At 41.6% G+C, this 5,591-nt stretch overlaps 1 pseudogene; it reads right to left on the bottom strand.

Moving 5' to 3' along the window:
* LOC102497214 (transcription initiation factor IIA subunit 2 pseudogene) overlaps positions 1 to 1,185 on the bottom strand; it is a 1,901-nt pseudogene extending 716 nt beyond the window's left edge.
* Between the last annotated feature and the right edge of the window lie 4,406 nt (positions 1,186 to 5,591).

Raw genomic sequence — 5,591 nt, 5'->3', positions numbered from 1 at the left:
GACACAGGGCCCAGCCCGGGAAAGCCATTAGACTCCCCAGTTGTTGCCCCATGTTAGGAAGCAACTGCCTGGAGGTGGGGGAGGCACAGGCTTAGGCCTGGGCCATTTTTCTTAGGCCACACTTAGCGGGAAAGGGGGGGGACGAACACTTAGCGGGAAAGGGGGGGGACGACGCTGCATGGTCCGCACCACCAGGGAAAGCTGCTCAAGAAAGCTGACTTAGACAAGACACCTACTACTATTTAACACTTTCTTACAGATTCTAAGAAGTGTGAAAAAATGATGGAAAGTAATAAACACATAAATAATTTGAAGGATGTAATAAAGGTGTCAATTTTTGCACAATTTGATTTGTAAAAGGTTCTAGATTATTAGAACCAATAGATTAATTCAGTGCATTTGTTAAATACTGGATCAATACACAAATATTTTTATGTCTATATAATCATTGTGCTTCTCAATAGCATCCATAATAATAACATTAAACATCATACCAAAAGAATAAAATACTCATGTCTTCTTCGCATTATTTCAAGTTGTCAATTGTCCTTAAAATTTACAAAAGTGATTATCCAAACGCCTACAATTTGTGAAGAGGCTTAAAAATTGATCATCAAGAAAATGCTAAATATAAAATAAAAATCTAAGATATTACTAGATATTTGGGACCAGCAGTCGGTGTGATGGCTATGTCGCTGGACTTGCGTGTAGTTGACTGCCATTCGAGTCCTGGACCTGGTGGCTTAAACTCACACCAGGCACGTGTGCATGCATGCCCAAGATCCCAAGAAGAAAATGGAGTAGAGGGGATGGCGGTGTGGCCATCCCCCCGGGTAGGTGATTTCTCCCTTTCTGTCTCTCTGTCTCTCTTTGTCTTTCTGGCAAGTGCACATGCCTTATAGCAAAAACCTCTAAAAAAAGAAAAGAGAAAAGATATTACTAGACACCTTCTAAAATGGCTAAAAATTTAAACCACATATAATGTCAATTTTTGGCAAGAAAATAAATGAACTGGCTGTATGGAGAGCCATTTCTGGCTGAGGGGGGTGTCCTACAGAGTATGACTTATCTCCTCTTTCGTACACCTTGGAACTCTCAGGTGTGTTAATTGGGACTTGCAGAAGACCTCCTTTCCCTGCTCCCTGCACCATAAAGACATCAACCCGAGTGACGGGCCTGGCTGCACTGAGAAACAGGAATACTGAGTTGCAAAGAGATTGTGGCTCATCTCCCTGCCACACATCTCTGAATTGTCAGACCAGCATTTCCTGAAGCATGAATCCTTCTCTCTTCCTCAACTGAAGATCAGTAGCTCAGCTTAAGGCACATTTATTCTCTAGAAAAGGGAGGACTTTGAATTAACCAAATCCAGACAAAATACAGGTTGCTGGGTGATCATCAGGGTGGGCAGTGTAGAAGAGAGATTGCCAATCACTATCTCCACCTGCTCACCTTTTGACACTCAGAATTAACTTGATGAATTTAGAAAGAAATATATAATTCACCTAGTGCCTAGAAACCGTTACAGAAGAACAATATGAGAAATCAAGAAAATATCCCTCTCCCCACAGGAAACATCAATTCCTCATCATCTTCAGACAATACTATGGAAATATCAGTTAAATAATTCAGAATATTTATAGTGACAAAACTAAATAAGATGGCAGAGAAAAAAGACTATGAGCTCCAGAAGATGAGGAAATTCTTTCACAATTTGATAAAAGAAACAGACACCATAAAAAAGAATCAAATGACTGGTTAGAGATGAAAACTGTAATATAGGAATCAAAATTCCCTCAAAAGTATTAAATGCAGATTAGATCACACAGATCAAATCTCAGGTATAGAAGACAAAACCTGTGACCTAGAAAAAAATATCAAAAAGACTGAGAAAATAGCCATGAAAAATTAGAAATACTAGTTACCTTTAAGCACCAAAGAATCTACATAATTAGTATCTTAGAAGGCAGAGAAAATAATAAAGGCATTGATAATCTATTCTATGAAATCCTGTAAGAAAACTTTCCGAACCTAGAGAGGCATTCAAATTTCCAGACCCTAAAAATACAAAGAACCCCAAATAGAATCAACCCAAGAATCTTCTCCAAGGCACATCATAGACAGATTGGCCAAAACCACAAAGACAAGATATTAACATTGGTGAGAAAGAAATGTCAAGTTACTTACAAAGGATAAACCATCAGGTTAACACCAGACTTCTCATAAGAAACAATGTAGGCAAGTAAAGATTGGGGGAATATAATCAAAGTGTTAAATTAAAAAAAAAAAATTCAACCAAGATTACTATACCCAGCAATATTTTCATATGGGAATAAAAACTAAAAACATTCTCAGATAACCTGAAAGAATTCACCAACTCCAGGTCAGCTCTTCAAGAAGTTCTGAAGAGAATGCTTACAGGACAACTAAAATCAGACAAACAGAAATAAGACAACAACAACAACAACAACAAAGGTAACTTAATAATAGCAGTAAGTCCAGAAATATAGATAATAACTTTGAATGTTAATGGATTAAATTCTCCAATCATGAGACACAGAATGACTGAATGAGGGAAAGCAAAAACAAAAGCAAAAACAAACCCAGAAACCCTCTATCTGTTACCTGTAAGAAACGTACCTCACGGATAAAGACATACATAGACTAAAAGTGAAGGGCTGGATAAAGGTATCCCATGCAAATGGAATCAATAAAGGGCTAGCATTGTGATACTGATTTCAGACAAAGTAGGCTTTAAGGCAAAACTAAAAAGAGACAAAGAATGGTTTTTTATGCTATAGGGCACATGAGCTCACCAGGAAGACAGAGAGACAGAAAGTGAGAAATCACCACCACCACCACCACCCCAGGCAGATGGCCACACCACAATCACTTCTCCTCCACTCCCTTTCTGGGATTTTTGCCATGCATGACCAAGTGCCCAGTGCGATTTTCAAGCCACTGGGTCCAGAACTCAGATCTCAGCTGGCCATGTGGGAGTCCAGTGCCACACTCCACCTGCTGGCCCCTCATGAGATTCTAAAAGGTATCTATAATTTCTAAATTGATTAAAGACACCTGAATTCGATAGTAAAAATACTGTAGGAATAAAACAGCATTCCTTACTTCCATATGTAACCAAGAAGAGTGGTTGGAAAATAACATTACAGGGGAGGGAAAAATAGTTATTTTTCTATTCCCTGGGGGGTGATTTCTCGCTTTCTGTCTCTCTGTCTCTCTCTGTCTGGCGAGCACACGCGCCCTATAGCAAAAACCTCTCAAAAAAAAAAAAATTAGAGACTCCTGACAGGGTCTTGCCATGTTACAATCCTCCCCCTAGGTTTCTATCCAAGCAGGATCATAGGCACTCCCATGGGTGCACCTGGTATATTCAGGTTGACCTAGGATAGCAAATGTGGAAAAGCTTTCAGATGTGAACACAGATGTGTTCATCACCAGTCAATTCACACTGAAGAAAGGCAGAATGAGTGTAGTACATGTAACAGATCCCTTAGTTCCTAAAACTCACCTCATTTGACACCGAAGGGTTGACACTGGAAAAAAGCCCTTATGAAATGTGGTGAATGAGGCTAGTCCCTTAGCCAGGATCCTCTCCTCTCTACACAAAAGAATTCATATTGGAGAAAGAACTTGGGAGTGCAGTGAATGTGGGAAATCCTTTAGCCAAGGCTCTGGCCTACACACAGGAGAGCTCATGTGCTGTGAATGGGAAGTCTTTAGCCGCAAATCTAACCTCATTGAATATTTCACATGGGAATCAAGACCATAGATACGCAGGGTATTGCTTTTTTCTTACTCAGTATAATGACACTGGAGAAAAGTCTTTGTGAGATTTCTGGCTGAGTTGAATGTCATATATCTGAATAGCCACAGGTTCCCTGGAAGTTTCAAGTATGTGGGAAGTGTGGGTAGCTATGTTGTACCTTCAAAACCTGCCCAGGGGGACCAGCAGTTAGCATAATGGCTATATCGCTGAACTCCCACATAGTCGGCTGCGGTTCAAGTCCCGGACCTGGTGGCTTAAAACTCACGCTGGGCATGTGTGCGTGTGTGCCCAAGATCCCAAGAGGAGAATGGAGGAGAAGGGATTGCGGTGGGGCCATCCCCCCTGGGGGGTGATTTCTCGCTTTCTGTCTCTCTCTATCTGTCTGGCGAGCGCACGCGCCCTATAGCAAAAACCTCTCCAGAAAAAAGAAAAGAAAAGAAAAAGGCCTGTTTGGTTAAGGTACCTTAAATCTTGAAAGTTCTAGTCACTGTGGAGTAGTCTGAAAGCATAAGTGTAGTACCCTACCAGCTTGAAGTATGTGTAAGAAGTTTTTGTGGGAATTCCAGCTTTTTGTGTGTCTCAATGAGAGCCATTTGGTGATAGAATATAGATAGCTCTTACTGCAATTTTGGCTTAGTTTGTATTGCAGCCAAGGCCTCCTACGAAAGACTATAGGGCTTTTTGGTCCTACTGTTTTTGGATGCCAAGGCCTTGTGGGCTCAGAGAGTGTCTGAGGAAGGGGCACTTGTGACACTTGTAATGCTTTTAGAGATGATTTTTTTCTTGTTCACAGGTGATAACACATAATGCCAAGCAATGCTGAGAATCTTAATCATAGGTCCTGCAAAGGAGTGCATGTCCTGAAACCCAGAACTAATAGGCTTGCGTCACTAGTTGTAAAACCACAGAGGTAGGGCCTGCAGATTGCATAGTGGTTAGGGCATTGGGTTCCCACGTGGCCGACCATGATTCAAGTTCTGGCTCTGGCAGCTTGAATATCACACCAGGGAGATGTGTGTGCATGCCCCCAATCCCTGGAGAATGGAGAAGGGATTTTGGCCTGGCCATCACTTTCCGTCTCACTCTCTCTCTCTCTCTCTCCAGCAAGCACACCCGCAACATTGCCTTACCCAAGGCATGGTATGTTCCATGATGGAATCAATATAGAGTTGCTAAGCCTGATCATCTACAGGAGATTTAGATTATTTTGAGCTATTTTAAAAAGTTGTATTAAGATAAAATTGACAGAGACATAGATACATTGTTGGACTCACACATGACTGACCATGGTTTGAGTCCCAGAAAATCACTCTGGGTGCATGTGTGTGCATGCCCAGTATCCTGGGAGGAGAATGGAGAAGGGATTGTGGTGTGGTCATTTCTCCTGGGGGGTGATTTCTCACTTCCCCTCTCATTGTGTCTGTCTCTCCCTCTCTCAGGGGAGCACTTGCACCCTAAGGCAAAAATCTCTTAAAAAAAAGGATATAATTGACAGGGGCCAGCAGGTAGTGTGGTAGATAAGGCCCTGGTCTCCCACGTGGCCAACCACAGCTTGAGTCCTTGACCTGGCAGCTTGCTTTCTCACTTTCCCTCTCTCTCTGTCTTTCTCTGGTAAAATTAAAAATTAATTAATTGGGGGGTGGCAGGTGGCATGGTGGTTAAGAGCACTACACTCCCATATGGCTGACCATGGTTCAAGTCCCGGACCTGGCAGCTTTCTCACTTTCCCTCTCTCTCTCACACACACTCTGTCCCTCTCTGGTCAAATAAAAATAAATAAATAAAATTAAATATTTTTTTAAAG

Source organism: Tupaia chinensis, unplaced genomic scaffold (genome assembly GCF_000334495.1).
Source record: "Tupaia chinensis unplaced genomic scaffold, TupChi_1.0 Scaffold000165_1, whole genome shotgun sequence".
Classification (NCBI taxonomy): Eukaryota; Metazoa; Chordata; class Mammalia; order Scandentia; family Tupaiidae; genus Tupaia; species Tupaia belangeri.
This window is presented reverse-complemented; position numbering and strand designations above follow the sequence as displayed.